This window comes from Aulostomus chinensis, chromosome 1 (genome assembly GCF_037954235.1).
Source record: "Aulostomus chinensis isolate RoL2024-O1b breed Wild chromosome 1, RoL_Achi_v1.0, whole genome shotgun sequence".
Taxonomy (NCBI): domain Eukaryota; kingdom Metazoa; phylum Chordata; class Actinopteri; order Syngnathiformes; family Aulostomidae; genus Aulostomus; species Aulostomus chinensis.
In genome coordinates, this window is record NC_141320.1 from 24,701,427 (window position 1) to 24,721,503 (window position 20,077).

At 46.8% G+C, this 20,077-nt stretch overlaps 1 non-coding gene across 1 annotated transcript; it reads left to right on the top strand.

Moving 5' to 3' along the window:
- Positions 1 to 1,182: 1,182 nt before the first annotated feature.
- Positions 1,183 to 1,254, top strand: trnaq-uug (transfer RNA glutamine (anticodon UUG)). Its single transcript has one exon. It is a non-coding gene; the product is annotated as a tRNA-Gln (tRNA).
- Positions 1,255 to 20,077: the final 18,823 nt, after the last annotated feature.

A 20,077-nucleotide genomic window follows, 5' to 3' on the forward strand; every position in this document is an offset into this window, starting at 1 on the left:
ATGGGTGACTCTGTCGTGGTCTCTCTCCTCCTGCTGTCTCCAACTCTCAGAGTGCTTCTACTGGTTTCTCTCCATCGTCCCTGTTGCTAGGCAGAGCACTGGTGAGGACTGAGGCCAGTGATGTCATCACCTCCAGCTGAGACCTGCCAGGTGATCCTGCTTCATTCAACTCTGCTGCCTCTGCCACTGCCCTGACTGGTGAGGCTGACAGCAGGTTCTCTCTCATCTAAACTCTCTGTTTACAATGGAGGCTGAAATCCTTGTGATTGGTGGTTCAATCATCAGGTCTGTTGAACTCCCAGGTGCCATCACCTGCTGTCTTCCTGGTGCCAAAGTTGTGGACATTATTGAACGTCTCCAGGACTCATTGATCTCCACCCCTCAGCTCACATCCTGATTATACAGGTGTGTGTGAATGACATCACGAAGAGGCAGCCAATCATACTTCATGACCAGCTTGAGTCTCTTGCTAGTTCAAATCAGAGTCTGGGTAAATTCTGTGTTTTTTCTGGCTCCATCTCTGCTCCTTCCAGAAGCAGGGAGCATTTCAGCCTCTTTCCAGTCTGCATGAATGCTGAAAGGCTTCTGTACTGTTTGGCTTTGCTGTTCCCTGCAGCTTGGACATCAGATTAGAACGAACCACACTCACTAACTCACCTGTTCTTAACCACTGAGAGCTGATTTGGTTAAACATGGAAAAATACTGACTCACTATGAGGATGTTCTCCTGCCCTGTGTGGGTGGAGCCAAGAGAATAAAAAGACTGTGAGACCCAGAAATCAGGGCTTTTTCTCCTCCATCTTAAGGTGGTTAGACTGAAGTCTCAGCTCTGACTCTAGATCTGTTCTCTGTGTGCCAACATAAATGTGATTGGACCAGAGAAGTTGATGAGGATTTTGTTAACCTGAACCATGATAGAAAATTGTTTTCGTTTATTTGACAGCTGATTGAAGACGTGGGTCAAAACTGACCGTTAACATAGAGATGGGAACAGGAAGCTGACACAGAGGAAGGTTCCAGCTCTGAAAAAGGAGTCTGCAACCATTAACAGGAATGAGCGGAAGACAATGGATGAATGGATGGATGGATGTTTGTGAAAATTAAAACCAGACAACCACTGTAGTCCCTCCTACATGATAAGCGCCATAATTTTTCTCACTCATGTCTTTTTTTTTTTGGACAGGTTCCATGGTGTAATGGTTAGCACTCTGGACTTTGAATCCAGTGATCCGAGTTCAAATCTCGGTGGAGCCTCCAGCAGGTCTCGGACTGCGGACTTTGAAGGAGGAATTGCATTTTTCGATGGCCAACTCCTGCTACTTGGCTGTGGCTGGTTGGGAGGAGGCTCAGGCCCTAACAACGCTGCCACCACCTTCAATTAAGACCTCAGTTTTGTCCTGGTTGAGCTGGACAAAGTTCTCTGTCACCATGACAGGTAAATGGACATCAACTGGTCCTGAGACACGGCGATGTGAAAAGGAAAGAATCGCTGCTAGCTTGACAAATAACTGCACAAACCAGGTTCAAGCCTGGACTTTGGACCCTGGTATCTGCAACAACTCCCATCAACTCCTAATCTAGCATCTCTGCTGAGGGTCCAACTATTTTACAGAACATTTGAGCATCACAACACTTAGCAGGACCGTCAAGTTGGATTCTCAGAGACTATTTCCCCAACCACTACATTGGCATCTACACTACCCAGATAGCAGGAGTCTTTGGGCCAGATCCGTTTGAAAGCTTCCTGATCCGGCTGTGGTGCACACATGACGGTTTTGGCCCACACATGAAATACAGGTTTTAACCCGAAAGCTCCAAAATCCAAGGTGAAATGAAAATGTGTGGAACTAACTGGATTCAGTCCGAACATCCTAAGGTGCCAAATACTGAAGTAAAATCAGAACTGGACCAATCCTGGGTCTGGTGTGGTGCTGATCTGCAATTGGGATGCGGGCCGTTTTTGGGCCATCGTGCGTCTAGACACTGTTTGTGTTCAAGTTTAAAGTCCCACAATCAGAAGTAGCTGAATCTGACAGGTGAAGGTTTGGAACTACAAGATGGTTGATGTTTCCTTGACTTGATGCTCTGACTGTCAGGGTGGATGACAGCTTCTTCTGCTGCTGCATCTTAGTAGCTAAGATTTGTGTCCAACCAGATCAACTTAAAGAGCTTCAACAGACAAACTGTCCAGTTTAACAACAAATACCAGTCAGTAGGGCTGGGTATCGATTCAGATTTTCCTAATCGATTGGATTCGATTTTCCGAGGTCCGATTCAATTCAATTCACGATTCAATCCGATTCAACGTCCATTTATTTATTTATTTAAACCTGACCAAGTGACTGACAACACAAAAAAATGAATGAATATAAATCAAATTAAAATAAATTACAAGATAGACAATGTAAATAAAGTTTCTCCAAAGATGACACACATAAACAGGACACTCACTTAGCTACAACTGTCTCACAGCTTTTGTGCAATAACACTACAATGGTTGTGACAACTGCATCAGAACAGAATTAACAGCCAGCTGTTGACTCAAATAAATGTAGGCAAATTAAAATAGCACCAATATCTCAGTTTTTTGGAACATGGTCTGTATATTTGAAACATACAATGTAAACTGAAAAACACCATCAGACAAGTGGTGACATTCCATCTTGTTTTCCAGGCATTCTGAACTTCCTGTTTGGGTTTGGTTTGTTTTTCATTCATGCAAAAAAGAAAAGTATTTCCAAGTCTAAACAGCTCTGAATTACTCCTTAAAGGGTTTTCTTGACACACGAATAAAAAAGATCTTGTAAACTTCTGAACAATAATCACAAACCTAAGTCCATAAAACTTCAAGACCTGTCATCCCTTTTCTTACTTGTTGGAGACAGTAAGATTTTTCTGCATGAAAAGGAGTTGATCAACATGTTGAGGAGTAAGGCAGCTCCTTTTTGCCGTCACAACATCCCCAGTGGTGGAAAAAACCCGCTCGGACGGGACACTGGTACCAGGTACACAAAGGTACCGTTTTGCTTGGTGGGCCAATAGGGGATCCTGCTTTGCATGTGTTCTCCACCAGTTGAGAGGATTCTCAGAGAGTGGAATGGGTGTTACTTCCCTGTATATTTTGATTTCATCCTGGGCCTTTTCAAATACAGTTTTCTGTGTAACTGTCTCTTTCCGCATGTAGGCTGACCCTAGGAGAGACATCAGTGCAGAGGATTCCTTTGGTCTCTTTGGTGGAGCAACATCTTCAACGGGATCAGGCACAGCTTCTTCTTTTCCACCAAAAGCAGATGTTTGCTGTTTGAAAATAGCAAGAAAATGATCTGGAAAGACACTTGGAATACAATTCAGAATACAACTGCTTAATATTAAAATAATGAAGACAAATTAAATTTGAGTTGAATACAGTAAAGTACAAAAACTGTAGGAAATAAGGATTTTTTTGTGTCAATAACTTACATTAGAAGCCTCTGCCTGTGCCACAACAGAAGCACCAGTCACCAGTCGGGAGAATGTGTGGTTCCAGGCCTCATCAGACAAGAAAGGCAGAGCCTTGAAACGAGGGTCTGACGCTGAAGCAACATAGAGCCTGTCCTTCAAGGCACGAACCTTGAAAAGATATATTTGATCACTTAAATATAATTTAATTGGAAATGAATGTGCATGAATGCACACGCATTCACCTACATACTTTTTAAGCTTACCTTGAATTGAGGTTGTTGTCTGCTGCTGTCCTGACCTCTTTGATGACTGTTGAATCCTGGGGGACACAGCGCATCTCTTCCAACAGTTGTGCATGCAAGGGTGCAATGATGGACAGAGTCGGGGATTTTTCCTCAGACGTGGCAAGAGTAGCTGCTTTCAGTGGCTGAAGGGCTTTGACCACATCCTCTGGGACTCTTACGTCCACTTCTGTCAACGTGCAGACATCTTTCTCGTTTCTGCGTACTTCAGGTGACAGCAGAGCTGCTGAGATGGCTGGTTGCTGCTGGAGGAAACGGTCCAGCATCTCCAGTGAGCTATTCCAACGTGTCACCACGTCAATCACCATCTTGTGCTCAGGAAGCTCCAGCACCCTTTGCTTCTCACTGAGGATGCGGCTCGCCGTAGAGCTACGATGAAAAAATGCAGCCATGCGTCTGACTCTGCCGAGCAAGCGTGCAGCTGTAGGGACTTTCAGCGCAGTTTGCGAGGCTAAATTAAGAAGGTGTGCAAAGCAACCAATGTGCAACAAGCCCGTAATCTCCGCAGCGCGGACAATATTTGCTGCATTGTCAGTTTCGATAGCTTGCACCTTGTTCCTAAGCTTCCACTCGCCTATTGCACTGAATAACAGTTCGCTGAGTTTTCTCGCTGTGTGGCTGGTTTCCACGGCTCTGGTTTGAAGAACATGGCATGCGAGGACCCAGTCGCTAATGTAGTGAGCTGGAATGGTCAGATATGAATCTGTTGCTCTTGACGTCTAACAATCACAAGTCAATGCCACGTTCTCTGCTGAGTGAAGCGAAGTTTCGATGCTTTGTTTTAAGCTTGCGTTCATGTTTGGTATTGTCGAATGTCTTTGCATATAAAAACTGCGACAGCCTCGGTTATCTTATACCTGCTCCAGGCTGCGTTGTTTGAGCCGTGTCGACTGGTTTTCTGCTGGGTGATGTCTTGACAAGTGGAAATTTGTCGTATTCCCACAGTACTTTACCATCCCGTTGCATAGTTTGCATATTGCCCCCCCCCCAAGTCGTCATTTTCTCCGTCCTTAAAACCAAAGTGCACCCAAACATCGGCCTTTAATCTCACCGAGTGTGCCTTCAGGGTTGTGCTTCAGTCCGCCATGTTTGCTTGACTGGTAGTAAATTCTCGCAAGATCACATTCCATTAAAACTGCCGCCAAACGCTGATCATGCGAGACTGCCAGAGTTGATACACAGGCTGTTCTCTGCAAGTTAGGAATCGATCTGTGGGTTTTATGAATCGATATCAAACCATGAAAAGGAAAATTGATTCAAATGGATTAAATAGATTTTTTAAACCCAGCCCTACTCATTAACGATAAATCTTCCATGCAAACCAAAGTTAAACACGGTGTTCCCCAAGGTTCAGTGCTGGGGCCGATACTCTTCACTTTATATATGCTTCCTTTAGGTCATATTATTCAAAAACACTCCATACATTTCCATTGTTTCACAGATGATAATCAATTATATTTATCAATAAAGCTTGATCAAGGCCAACAGTTATCCAAACTACAAGCATGCATTCCAGACATGAAGGCCTGGATGACTTATAACTTGTTACTGTTCAACTCTGATAAGACAGAAGTTCCTGTGCTTGGCCCAAAACCCCTTAGAGACACATTATCTAGTGATGTCACTGCTCTATTGTAACTCTTTATTATCATATATTTTTATTTACTTTATTATCAGGCTGTACTAACAAGTGGTTGAAGACTCTGCAGCTGGTCCACAATGCAGGTGCATGCATAGAAATAAAGCGTAAAGCATAGACAAGAAGCATAGACAGAAACTAGGAAGAGAGAGCACATCACGCAAATCTTAGCTTCGCTGCACTGGCCTCCAGTAAAATCCAGAGTAGTGTTTAAAATCCTTCTCCCAGCTTGTGAAGCTCTTAAAGGACAATTCCAGTGCAAAACAAACCAAATGTGTGTTCTTGTATTATTAATTATTTTTGAAGAATTGCAGGGATGTATTTTTGCAACATTCAAAAGTAACCTGGTTTGGTTGCATACTGCAAATTAGCTCTCAACACAGGTTTAACAGAAAAGTCACGCAGAATCTCGTGTCTTTCATGATGTTTCTTGTGTTGCAGCAGGTATCTGGAGGGTGGGGAGCTGTTCATTCCTCCTAGTTGGAAGCACCTGGGCCCATTTTTGATTTATTGTTGTGTTTTTTTTTAGTTAAATACATTCATTATTGGCTTTCAACCTGCGTCTCCCACTCTTTTGTCATGGCTTCAGTGTCATGTTTGGAAAAATGGTTTCTCCCCACTGTGCATTCTCATGTGTCTTTTCAGGTGTCCCTTTACCGAGAATCTTTTAGCACAAACTGAGCAGGGGAATGGTTTCTCCCCAGTGTGCGTTCTTATGTGTTTTTTCAGTTGTGCCTTTATCAAGAATCTTTCAGCACCAAGTGAGCAGGGGAATGGTTTCTCCCCAGTGTGTGTTCTCGTGGTTTTTCAGATATCTCTTTTCTGAGAATCTTGTGCCACAAATTGAGCAGAGGAATGGTTTCTCTCTAGTATGTGTTCTTATGTGGCTTTTCAAATATCCTTGAACAGAGAACATTTTTCCACAAATGGAGCAGGGGAATTGCTTCTCCCCTGTGTGAGTTCTCATGTGCATTTTCAGATGCCCATTTTCTGAAAATCTTGTGCCACAAACTGAGCAGGGGAATGGTTTCTCCCCATTGTGCATTTTCATGTGTCTTTTCAGACCTCTCTTTTCTGAGAATCTTTTGCCACAAACTGAGCAGGGGAATGGTTTCTCTCCAGTGTGTCTTCTCATGTGTCTTCTCAAATTACCCTTTTCTGAGAATCTTCTGCCACAAACTGAGCATGGGAATGGTTTCTCCCCAGTGTGTGTTCTCATGTGATTATTCAAACTCCTTCTGTTCCTAAAATCTTTACTGCATGTTGAGCACCTAAAGGGACGCTCATCCTTCCTGACTTCTGTCTCAGATTCAGAAGGACCAAAGTTCACGTTCCTGATGATCTCTGATTCTCTTTCAGTCTTTACTTTTTGCTCTTTTGAGCTGCAATGACTCACTTCCTGTCCTGGTCTCAATTTCTGAAGCAAATTCCTCCTGGAGCCAAAGGGTTCCTTGTGCTCAGAGGTGGCCGTGTTATCAGGTCTGACCCAATCATCCTCACTGACTTCAGGCTCAGCTTCAGAAGAGTCTGACATCTGGTCTTCAGTCTGGGGTTGTACAAGTGGATCTGGATCTACCTTGCTGGCTGGTTCTGGTTCTGGTCCTCCACTCTCTTCTCCATCAGCTTCTGTTTTCAGAGGATGAACTGGGCTGCTGCTCAGAGACTCTTCCTTCAAGTTCTCCTCAGTTAGACTCTGATGAAGCTGTGGGAACTGAGGTTTCTCTTCGTCCCCTTCTCTCTTCACAGGGACCAGAGTGAAGGGGAACGTGGTGATATCAGCCTCCTGCTGCCCTTGAAGCTGCCCTCCCTCCTCACTGGTCCAGAGCTCCTCCCTCTCCTCTTTAATGTGGGGGGGCTCTGGGTCCTGCAGCTCAGGGGGAACCTCTTCTTTAATCACCAGCAGCTGCTCCACATCTGCAGGACACAAACAGCAACATCAGAAATCTCTTCATTTGACTCTGAAACAGCGGAGCAACAGACAGAAACAGAAATCAACTCAATGAAAAGAGACGTCCTGCTACTGACAACCAGTCAGCAAACTGGGAACAGAAACGCTGGCTTCAGATGCTTGGATCAACGTTGGGTCACCCAGGTCAAAGGTCATAGGTCCCCATCACTGAATGGTTTTGTCCATTCATAATCACAAGGTGAGGTTTATCCACTCTAACAACACCAAATAGCCGTCAGCTATTAAAATCTTCTATGTTTTTACATTCCTGCTCAGTTGGAACACAATGGCCCTCATTACAGACACAACAAGACCAGAGACACTTGCTGGCTACCATTAGCATGAGTACCGCCTCCCAGTGTCCTGGTCAGTGTGTGGGGTCCAGGGACATCCTGGCCACTGGGAAAAGTGGGACAATTCTTGAATGGCCGGTCCAGCCCAGGCCGGCTGGGCAGTGAACAAAAATAACTTTTTAAAAGGCCTGTATAGTTTCCATTATAGGAGGCACAGTGGTGCAGTGGTTCAACCTGTCACCTCACAGCAACAAGGTTCTGGGTTCGAGCCCCTGCTCAAGCACAGGATCTTTCTGTGTGAGTCTGCATGTTCTCCCTGTTCCTACGTGGGTTCTCTCCAGGTTTTCTGGCTTTGCATTTGTATTCTACATGTAGCTGAGTCAATGCCTATGATATCATTTTACTCTTAATTTGGTGAACTTTCTAAACCTCTAATACTGTAATATTGTAGTAGTAACAGTGTGATAGCCTTTTATTTAGAAGTGGAAACTCTTCTCATTGTTCTGTACTGTTGATGAATGGTTGATGGTCTTCAAGGTTCCTGTTCATGTTGGAGCACTGGAGGTCTGAACCACTGAGACACTCAAAGAGCTGCATGAGTGACATCACTTCAAGCTGGCAGAACGACTCCAGCCAGGGTCCTGCTGAGTGTTGTGATGCTCCGTGTTTAGCTGTCAAGCTAGCAGCTCTGGACTCACTGATCTGGACTGAAACTGCATTGAAATGAAACAACAGAGCTTCACTGGTGTCTGCAGGAGGTTTGCCTTTGGATTTTGTCCCCTAAAGCTGCTGTAACATTGGTTCATTCTGACGGGACTCATTTGGATATCATGTGACTTGCTGCAGGAGACAGAGAGACTGCTGACACGTGTGTGTGTGTGTGTGTGTGTGTGTGTGTGTGTGCTGACTGAGTCAGTGCTGCTCTTTCAGCATCACCATCCTGGTCCTCCTGATGTGTCTGGTGGTCTTCAGCCTGGCAGCAACCACCTTCAGCTGCTCCACAGCTTTCCTCATGTGTCTGATCCATGATGGTGGTAGAATGGAGCTCCATCATCAGAAAAAGTCCCACCAACATTGTGCTGCCTGCTCTTTGACTTTTACTGACTTGTTGTTGTTGATTTGATCCACCATCTTTATCTGAGGGGGCACTGAGCAGGTCTGGGATCATGGATGGGATTGGACCACCTTTGCCTTCAGAAAAACAATCCAATCCTTCTTTCTGGCTCCTGAAGGTGGAGTTTGTCTCTGGGATTTTTCCACAAAATTTTAGAAGTTAAAAACCCCACAAATCCTGATGGACTCCCAACATTACTGGATTAAGAGTTGACAAAATGATCTGCAGCAGCGGAAAAATCTGCTGAAAAAGGTGCGTGATACAGTGTCAGCTTCCTCTCATCTCTCTGTCACACCGCTGTGTGTGTGTTTGTGTGTGTATCTTCTCGTGACACACAAACACACACACACCCCCTCCCAACCCCACTGCCTCCATCACCATCAATCACTGCTTGGACCCTAACGAGCCAGGACGTAGCCCGTCAGGTTCCAGCACAGCTTTTTGCTGTGTTGGGTTGCACTCAGACTGACGTTTCTCTTTCTCTCTCTCTCCCTTCAGAAAGTAACAGATGAGCCACAAACTGAATGTGGACCAGATTTACTGCAGAAGCTGAAGAATCCACTGGAAAAGGCATCACTGAGAGGACAGGTTCACCTCCTCTCTTTCCCTCCGAGCCCTGTCATTGATGCGTCTCAGCATCTTGGGAGAGTTCCTTCTCTGCTTTGTCACAGATCTGAACCCCCTACCATCAAACCACGTTCCATCAAAGAAAGAGGACTTTGGTCAACTTGGGCCATGAGAAGTCCAGAACACATGACTTGGATATGGAGGTTTGTTAGAGTTTGCAAAGGGAAACAGGAGGCTGTTGTTGAGGAGTGGATTGGTGAGAAAGGAGAGTGGAGCTGTTCAGGTGCAAACAGAGTTCAGGGGCTCCAAACAAGAAGCTGAGAACAGGACAAGAAGACAAACAAGAGGTTTAACACAACGCCAACCCTTCAGTTTGGTAAATATCGGCTACATTGAGAGCTCTTATCGAGTCTGACTTTATTTTGTAAGTTGATCTCAGAATTGGAACCAGAAATGTTTTTTTAGTTTTCTTTTTTAATTTGGCCCCGAGGGACTGCCACCTCCTCCTGGTCAGGGGTTTGGGGCCTCAGGGACCCTCAGAGTTCCACCAGCAGAAGCTCAAGCCCTGTTCAAACTACGCTACTTTTTGTTAGCGACAGGCCCTGCTGTTCACACCATCGGCGCTCAATCAGGCTGCTGTTCACACTACAAGATTTGTCGGTGCACAGGAGTGTTCAGACTACAGGATTTTCCCCGTCAGGAGGCGTGGCCAACTGCACAGCTGACCAGGAAACTCTTGGACGCAGCGCACGCCCCTTTCATTGTAAACATGGAGGTGGAGCAGAACGCAGCCCTCCAGGTCCTTAGTGCGCTACCATGGAGCCAAGAATCCTGTGTCCAAGGATATGGTGAACCCTTCCTAGAATCCATGCCCCTCCTCATTGTTGTTGGTGGCTCTGCGTCACTCCCCCACTGCCAGAGCTCCCATGTCTGCTGTCATTGGCTGCAGCTCCGTTTACGTCACTGCCACAAGTCCTGATATCCAGCAGTGCTGGTGTCCACTTTTTGTCACCGACGTCGCATGCGACCTCCCAGTCCACTGTCTTGGATCTGTTCACCCTCATTACTGTAGTGTGGTGGTCATTGATGCCTCAGCCTGATTGGGGGAGGGAAGTCACTGACGCCTAAAATCTTGGAGTGAACTGGGCTTTAGCCTTCATGTGGGACCAGGTTGGACCGGTCTGAGGGTGAAGGTCTGACAAAGTGCAATCCAATTACATGACAACAACAGTGATCCAGAGACCCACCTACCCCCCCCCCCAACACCACCACACCCCTTCCCGCCTCAGTCGCCATCATGTGCCCCTTCACATTTCTGTCTGCCCCCTTATAAATGCCCGTCGAGAACCGGCCCTGCTGCAGCTCCACTTCCTGGACTGAATGAGGGGCCCAGCAGGTCCCTGCGGGGACTCACCTGCTCTGTCCAGCCTGACTCGGGGCTTCAGCACGGCATCGAGCAGCAACCTCTGCCGGCGGTTCTCCCGCTCGTACTCCGCCACGGTTTCCTCCAGCAGAGCCACGATCTGCTCCGCGGCCGCCGCCAGCCGCTCGGTGAGCAGCGCTCTCAGCACCGGTACTCCAGCCGCTGAGTCTCCTTCTCCCAGCTGCAGCAGGAAGTCTTCAGCGGCGGCGAGGATCCGCTCCTGGACCGACACCCGCAGCAGCTGCGCGGCGCACATGTTGAGGTTCTACCGGCGCCACTCAGCCTTCAGGAGACAAAGACCGAGGCCGGGGGTTCACGGACTTCTCCTTCTTTCCTTGTTGTGTTCAAAGCTTCCCGCGTCTTCTTCTCGTTTTTTGAAGTGCGTATTGATGACGTATGTGGTGACGTCCGAAGCCTCGCCAGCCGGCAGTGACCACGTGACTGATTCAGGACCTGCTTCGCCGGCTTGGCGTGAGGGTCTAAATCTAAAGCAGTGAAACGCCGTGGTTTCCTCCCTCTGGTCCGCGCATCTGTTGGAGTTTCGTTTCCAGAGGTGAACCAGCGAGGAAGAGCAGGTTTTCCCCATCTGGGAACATCTGGAGTTGATTTCTCCTCATCAGCTCTGCTCCTACTGATGACTGTAGGAATTTTTCAACAAGTCATCATTAATCAATCAGAAGGACCCACAGAGTCTATATTACGCTGTTCAAAATCTGAAGAGGACACCCTCTAGTCTAAAGTGATCCTTAAATGTGACAACAGTTGATAACAAACTACCAGAAGAGAAACCAGTCTGTTGCATATCAAAGTATTTGTAGCTGGGTCAGTGTGACTGTGAGCCTTCATCTTAACAGCTAAATTGATCCTTAAATGTGACAACAGTTGATAACAAACTACCAGAAGAGAAACCAGTCTGTTGCATTTCAAAGTATTTGTAGCTGCGTCAGTGTGACTGTGAGCCTTCATAGCCAGCATGAAGGAGCTGGTTTTATCTTTGCTGGGGAAATCCCACACACAGCTGCTCTCAGTTCCAAATGTGTGTGTCCTCACTCCACTGTCCTCCTGCTGCCCTCAGAATACAGACACAATTCAACCTGGCAAGTTTGGAGCATAGAAGTGCTCCTGAAGAGATGTGTGTCAGCCCACAGCTGGCTGTTCTTACCTGGAACCTCAAGATGAAACTGCTTCCACAGATTGGAAATGAATCTGATGTTGACTTTTGGACAAATCACCTGTTCATCAGTTCATCATCACTTCCATCCATTTCTACTGCTTATCTTGTTATAGAAAGGAGTCTATCTGCTGTGTGACTGAGGCAGTTACTGTGAGCTGCTGCATGTCTCAGTGTGTGTGTGTGTGTGTGTCAGTGACGTGCGGTCAGGGGAGGCAAGTGAGGCCGTGCCTCGCCCGTCATCATGGAAAGAAAAAAATGTAAATTGAAAAAAATAAAAGCAATTATTGTATTTTTCCTTTGATTTGTACGATAAAGTTATTTTGCTTTTAACTCAACCAGTTTTAAGTTATTTTTTATTCAAAATCACAGATTTTTCATATTTATCGTTCAAATACTGAGAAGAGACGTGCGGTGAGGCACCAGGCAGCTGAGCCTCACCAGGCATTGCTCAATGACTCGGCTAACTGTGCTGCGCGCTATGCAGGGAGCCCGTATTGCTGTCTCTTTCTATGGCGCTATTAAAATGTTCAAATACTTCTGCAAAACAAACTACATTTCTATAGTTTAGCTGGTGAATATCATGTAGAGTGTTTTTGTATACACTGAGTGTAACGTGTTTCTTGTGCTGAGCGATCATAAAACGGCTGCGAAAAGGTGCTGGGTGAGGCACGCAGTTCTCCTGCCTCATGGAGGAGGCGCTAGTGAGCCCAGGGATTCTGCTTGCGCCTCCTCCGGTCCGCTGCAGAAGAAGAAGTGACAGCGAACTACAATTTACTGTTAGGAAAGTCAAGTGCAGTCATTCAGTTATTGTAATCATTTTTGGACCTAAACACCACAGGGACACACTCTTGAATCGGATCTCTACTCTAGATGGCATCACCCTAACTTCGAGTACAACTGCAAGGAACTTTGGGGTCATTTTTGACCAGGACCTTTCCTTCAGCTCCCACATAAAGCATGTGACTAGGACCGCCTTCTTCCATCTGCGAAGTATCGCTAAGATTAGGAACATCCTTTCCCAGAGTGATGCTGAAAAACTGGCGCATGCATTTATCACTTCTCGGCTGGACCACTGCAACTCTCTCCTGTCAGGATGTCCTAAATACTCTCTAAAGAGTCTCCAGCTGGTCTAGAACGCTGCAGCGAGGGTTTTGACGGGAGTTAAGAAGAGAGAACACATCTCTCCCACTTTAGCTTCTCTCCACTGGCTTCCTGTAGGATCTAGAATCGACTTCAAAATCCTTCTGCTAACTTATAAGGCTCTCAATGATAAAGCTCCATCCTATTTGAAAGAGCTCATTAGTCCCTACTGTCCGACCAGAGCACTCCGCTCCCAGAATGCAGGTCTTTTAGTGATTCCCAGTATCAATAAAAACAGACTGGGAGGTAGAGCCTTTAGTGACCGGGCTCCTCTACTGTGGAACCAGCTCTCTCCATGGGTCAGAGAGGCAGACACTTTAACTACGTTTAAGTCCAGGCTTAAGACCTTCCTCTATGACAGAGCCTTCAGTTAGGACTGGTTCAGGTAGCTCTGAACCATTGATAGCTATGCTGCTATAGGCTTAGACTGCTGGGGGACACATCAGGTTACATGGAGCCCTTCCCTCCTCTCCTCTCCTCTCCCCCTCTCTCCTCCTCTCCTCCCTGCACATTTTTGGAACTGTCCCGACCACTACTTGTTGCACTTTGTAGTTTGGCCTTGGTGTCTCGCAGTCTCTCTGTGTTTCCACAGATCCACCAGAGCCCCAACCGCCGCCTGCATCGCCCCCCCCCCCTCTTATTCCCTACTGTTACACCGGCCTGCGCTCCCCTTCCATGAACCAGTCTGCCATCCAGTCCCCCATCAAGCTGGCTTGCTCTCCCTGCCTCCCCTTCCAGAAGCTTCCTTCTTCAGCTGTTATTAACATTTCCGTGTTTCTCACATTTTGTATTGTAAACTGTTTTCTTGTCTGTAACAACATCTACTGCACGTCTGTCCGTCCTGGTGAGGGATCCTCCTCTGTTGCTCACCCTGAGGTTTCTCAGATTTTTCCCTGTTAAAAGGGTTTTCTATGGAGTTTTTCCTCAGTCGATGTGAGGGTCTAAGGGCAGAGGATGTTGTTATGATGCCATGTGAAGCCCTTTGAGACAAACTGTTTGTGAAAACGGGCTATACAAATAAAATTGCCTTGCCTTGCCTTATTTTTTTTTCTCCTGAGTGGCCGTAATGTCACAATGGAGGATTCCATTTCTAAGCTAAAACAATTTTCTAAATTGGATTTTCAATGGAAGCAGGAGGTTCACGCTAAAGTATCCAGAGCGCTGAAGAAGCTGTGGCAGACAGAAGCCAAAACATGGAGAACATTTTTTGACTGTTTTTATTATTAAATGCAGGTTTTTTTTCATGTGTTGACAGATCTGATTGTGATGGAGTCGGTGCCTCACCAGCCATGAACCTCACCACACGTCACTGTCTTCCAGTGAACGTCCAACTATCCTCTGAAATAAGAGATGAATCTTTCCCTGCTGAGACTCCTGATCTCTGACTGTCACTAGCATGTGCTAGCAGAATACAGCACTCCTTCTTCATGATCTGTCTTTGTCACTGACCAGCTCTCCTGCTCTCTTTCCTCCTACCAGTCAAAGCAGACATCCGCACCTACTGATCTTGGATCTGCTGCCCGTTCCTGCCTGGTAAAAGAAGGAACCAGCACCTGGTTCTCCAGGCTGAATGAACTCCAGGACGTTGGCCAGCCGTGTCAGTTGAAACCTTATTTGTCCAAATAGAGAAAAAATAAGTCTGATTGTTGATGAAAGATGTCATCATGGCTTTGAAACTGTGGTTGGGGACCAGCCAACATGAGCACATTCATGGAAGAATAGCAGTAAAAACAGGAAGTGTCAGTTAGCAAATACTCACCAGTCTGTCACGATCATACTTGATTCTAGTGGAACAAAATGGCTGCTGCTGACTGTGCTGCCTGGTGGAGGATCACTCTTCACCATCCTCTCAGGCCTTGATGGAACCAAAAAGGCCAGTTCCTGGAGAAGATCCTCTAGGGGTCCAGGTTAAAGCGGCGCCCCAGCTGGCACCAGGCGCTGACCCAGGTCCTGCATGGGAGATACTGTCAGTTCTGTTCTGCCCTGCTCACAACCACAGGCTGGTGTTGAGGCCTGCAGCAACCAGGGCCCCAGTCACCAAGAGTATAAAGGCTGGTCATTGTGGCAGTGGGAGGAGTCAAAATGAAGACAGACCAATGAGAGCAGGACGTTCCTGGAGAAGTCAGAAGAACTTGACCATGTTTCCTACAGTACCCAGGAGGCCTGGTAGTTGTTGAAGGAAGCTCCAAAAGCAAAGAGCAGACAGCAGGATATCAAAAGAAAAGATCCAGACACTAAAACTACAAGTAGAAACAAGAAGAAATACTAAAAGCTTTGGAAAGATACTACAAGGTTGGATATACATTATTATATACACTACTATTCTCACTGACTCCCAAAGAGGGACAGGAAACATTAGAATGTGGATCAGATCAGCTGATTTCAGTGTTGAGTCCATCCCTCCATCCACTTTCTGTTGTTGTCCTTTAAGGGTCATGGGGGGGGGGGGGGCGATCCCAGGTGACATTGTTCAAGAGGCAGGGTTCACCCTGGACAGGTCACCAGTCCATCAGGAGAAATGAGGTGGTCAGCATCATGCAACCTAAACTAAAACATTAGTCAGATCAAATTCAGATTAAAGCAAGAGTCTCCAGATCAAAGTCAGAATTCCTGACGATGTCATCAGGGCTTTGACAGTAACTAGAATTCTGTGTTTGATCTCAGGAGGATATGAAAGAAACACAATTGAGAAAAGTATATGAGACCACGGCGGCATGATGGTGCAGTGGTGAGCACTGTGGCCTCACAGCAAGAAGGTTCTGGGTTTGAGTCCAGGCTCAGGTGCAGAATCTGCATGTTCTCCCTGTGCATGCGTGGGTTCTCTCTGGTACTCCGGCTCCTTCCCACCGTCCAAAGATGTGTAATTTGGGATGAGTCTGATTGGACACTCTAAATTGACCGTAGGTATGAATGGTTGTTCGTCTCTGTATGTTGGCCCTGCAATGGACTGGCAACCTGTCCAGGGTGAACCCTGCCTCTGGCCTGTAGATGCTGGGATAGGTTCCAGACCCCTCGACCATCAATGTAGGTCTTTTGTTAATTGCATGCCACATGAAATTATTATTGGTCACTTTTCTAGCAACAGTCTCACAGTGGCAAGACAAGAACACTTCTACTTTTGATGATGACAGTTTGTTCAACACTAAACTTCATCCAGTACCATGTTGTCAAACACTGGAACCTCCACAGCACCTGAACAGGGACTTGAACCCTGGACCCTCACATTAAAAGTCTGATGCTCTACCCTCTGAGCTCCTCAGGCTCTTTCTACAGCATTGAGACAGGAACAGAAACACCTGTGAAGGTCAAACTGATGCTTTCTTGACTTGTTCAGTCCTCCATGTTAAAGTCCACCAGGCTTTTGATTGGCTCTGATTCTCTGTGGCAAAATCCAACAAGAGGCTCCAAAAATGTCCTGAATGTCACAAGGTAAGGCGATTTTATTTGTAGAGCCCGTTTTCACAAACAGTTTGTCTCAAAGGGCTTCACATGGCATCATAACAACATCCTCTGCCCTCAGACCCTCACATCGACTGAGGAAAAACTCCATAGAAAACCCTTTTAACAGGGAAAAATCTGAGAAACCTCAGGGTGAGCAACAGAGGAGGGATCCCTCACCCAGGACGGACAGACGTGCAGTAGATGTTGTTACAGACAAGAAAACAGTTTACAATACAAAATGTGGGAAACACGGAAATGTTAATAACAGCTGAAGAAGGAAGCTTCTGGAAGGGGAGGCAGGGAGAGCAAGCCAGCTTGATGGGGGACTGGATGGCAGACTGGTTCATGGAAGGGGAGCGCAGGCCGGTGTAACAGTAGGGAATAAGGGGGGGGGGCGATGCAGGCGGCGGTTGGGGCTCAGGTGGATCTGTGGAAACACAGAGAGACTGCGAGACACCAAGGCCAAACTACAAAGTGCAACAAGTAGTGGTAGTGACAGTTCCAAAAATGTGTGGGGAGGAGAGGAGGAGAGAGGGGGAGAGGAGAGGAGAGGAGGGAAGGGCTCCATGTAACCTGATGTGTCCCCCAGCAGTCTAAGCCTGTAGCAGCATAGCTATCAATGGTTCAGAGCTACCTGAACCAGTCCTAACTGAAGGCTCTGTCATAAAGGAAAGTCTTAAGCCTGGACTTAAACGTAGTTAAAGTGTCTGCCTCTCTGACCCATGGAGAGAGCTGGTTCCACAGCAGAGGAGCCCGGTCACTAAAGGCTCTACCTCCCAGTCTGTTTTTAGAGATACTGGGAATCACTAAAAGACCTGCATTCTGGGAGCGGAGTGCTCTGGTCGGACAGTAGGGACTAATGAGCTCTTTCAAATAGGATGGAGCTTTATCATTGAGAGCCTTATAAGTCAGCAGAAGGATTTTGAAGTCGATTCTATTTGAGTATTTGAGTGTTTTATTTGTCACCAAGGGATCGAACCCAAGGCGAAATTGCATTACACTACTCAAAGCCTGATACAACGATCACAAGCGGTCACAATTATTACAGATTGAAAGTAATAATGGTACACTTCAGAAATTTAACAACAGCACATATACATTTGCTGTGTATGTACGCTAAACTTGAGCAGTCCGTTGACCCAATGGAGGCAAGATCCTACAGGAAGCCAGTGGAGAGAAGCTAAAGTGGAGAGATGTGTTCTCTCTTCTTAACTCCTGTCAGAACCCTGGCTGCAGCGTTCTGGACCAGCTGGAGACTCTTTAGGGAGTATTTAGGACATCCTGACAGGAGAGAGTTGCAGTAGTCCAGCCTAGAAGTGATAAATGCATGGACCAGTTTTTCAGCATCACTCTGGGAAAGGATGTTCCTAATCTTAACGATACTTTGCAGATGGAAGAAGGCGGTCCTAGTCACATGCTTTATGTGGGAGCTGAAGGAAAGGTCCTGGTCAAAAATGACCCCAAGGTTCCTTGCAGTTGTACTCGGAGTTAGGGTGATGCCATCTAGAGTAGAGATCCGATTCAAGAGTGTGTCCCTGAGGTGTTTAGGTCCAAACACGATGACCTCAGTTTTATCTGAATTTAGCATTAAGAAGTTAGAAGACATCCAGGATTTTATGTCTTTCAGGCAGTCTTGCAGATGAGTAAACTGGCTTGTGTCGTCTGGCTCCATCGACAAGTAAGGTTGTGTGTCATCTGCATAACAGTGAACAGAGGGCAGTAGAATATCAAATCTAGAGGTTTGGTCCATTGTATCACGATGACATCAAAGACAAAATTCTGAAATCAAAGAGTAAAAAAATTCTGGGTTCAAAGAATTCTGAAGTCAAGTTTTGGAAGTCGACCATGAACATGAACCTCCAAGTCTGAAGTTTAAACTGGTAGCTGTGGTTTGACTGGTTTGTTGTTTAAGTTACCAGGTTTGTAAATACTTTCCCATTCAGGGCCTTGAATTTCAGGGGAGTCCTTCGACAAAGTCATGTCCAAATAAGGGCATTTCTGGTTCCTTGAAGCTGCCTTCGATGCTCAGCCACAGGTAAATCCCTCCTCCTGGTAACAGGACAAAGTAAACATTGTCCCCATGGTACTGAATCAGGGAGATTTGAATGTGTGGGGTTTCTTTGTTCTTCATCTTCATGACTGAACAGAGAAGCTTTAGTTGATGGCAGTTTTCAAAGTGGAGCTGCTGCCAAAGGGGCTTTCCTCCATTGTCAGGGTCCTGCTTCTATTTGGGCGGTGAGGACTCTTTCTGAGCCGCTTCTTGAAGGGAAGTGAAACAATGTGTGAGTGAGTGACTGCTGGAGCAGAGAAACATCTGACAGAAACTCCTTCAAGAGGAAATCTGCTCTCACAGTCCTGGTGTCCTAGCAGCAGGATTTGATTGACAGCTAGCCTGTCCTCTAATCTGAGCGGTGTCTTCTAGGTGATGTCCCTCCCTCTCTAACGGTGCTGCCCCCCTCCAGCCAGGAGCTGCAGCAGGGGAGGGTCACACTGGTGTTGTTGGCCAACAAGGGCTTCCCTTCAGACTGGAGTCTGGCCTGGAAGGTGGACGGCAGCAGCAGCGGCGGCGGGGAGGAGAGCAGGAGCCCCGGGGTGCTGGAGAAGGACGGCCTCTACAGCTGGAGCAGCACCCTGAGGCTCCCCGCAGACCAGTGGAGGAAGGTGGGCTGGGTGAGCTGTGAGGCCACCCAGGGCTCCCAGACTCCAGTGTCAGAGGTGCTGAGGAGAGACCAGTGTTCCCAGTCCTGACCTGACTCACTGGGACTCTGAACTCTGCAACAGTTTTCCTCTGTAAACGTTGCCATCAGAATGTTTGCTGCTCCATTTTGATTGTTGCTCTCCAGCTTCAGCTCAATAAAAACCTCTTCATCACATCAGTCCCATGTGGAGCTGCGTTGTTCCAACAACACTGAGCTCTCAGCTCATAGCAGTTCTACAATAAAGGTTCCAACACAACGTTCCATTGATCCATGAACAAAGCAGGCGGTGAGACCATGATGATGTCACATCTGTCCACTGTCCAGATGTCAGAGCTGAAAATGATACGATGCCATGTTCCCTTCAACAACAGTCCAGCAGAAAGCCACCATGAAGACCTGAGGAGAAGCAAGGCAGCTCACCACAGTCAGGAACTCCCAGTCACCTCAACAAGGTTTCTGTCCACTCACGTTCAACCAGACCAGCAGATCACCTGCATCCCCACTGCCTCACCACCAGAGGTCAGTAGAACATCAACCATAGAGGCTCCCACTGAGGAATGAACACCACCACCAGCAGACGGCTCTCCCTCTCTGACAGCATTTAAAGGAGGTTTCCTGGAGTGACTGGTCTGATCAGTCACTCCAGCTTCCAGTAAACCATTCAGTTGAAAATACCAGCAAGTCCCATAAACCTCCTGAACATAGAGAGGGAAACATCCCTCAGAATAAGGACACACAATAAAAACCAAAGAAATGCTTGGGTCCAGTCCCCCCTGACTGAGGACACCTGAGCAGACCTGACTCAGGCTGACCAGGTTGTGTTTGTTCATGTTTAGTGTTGGTGAGTGTGTGTCCTTGTGTGTTTGTGAGTGTTCATATGTGTGGTGTGACTGAGC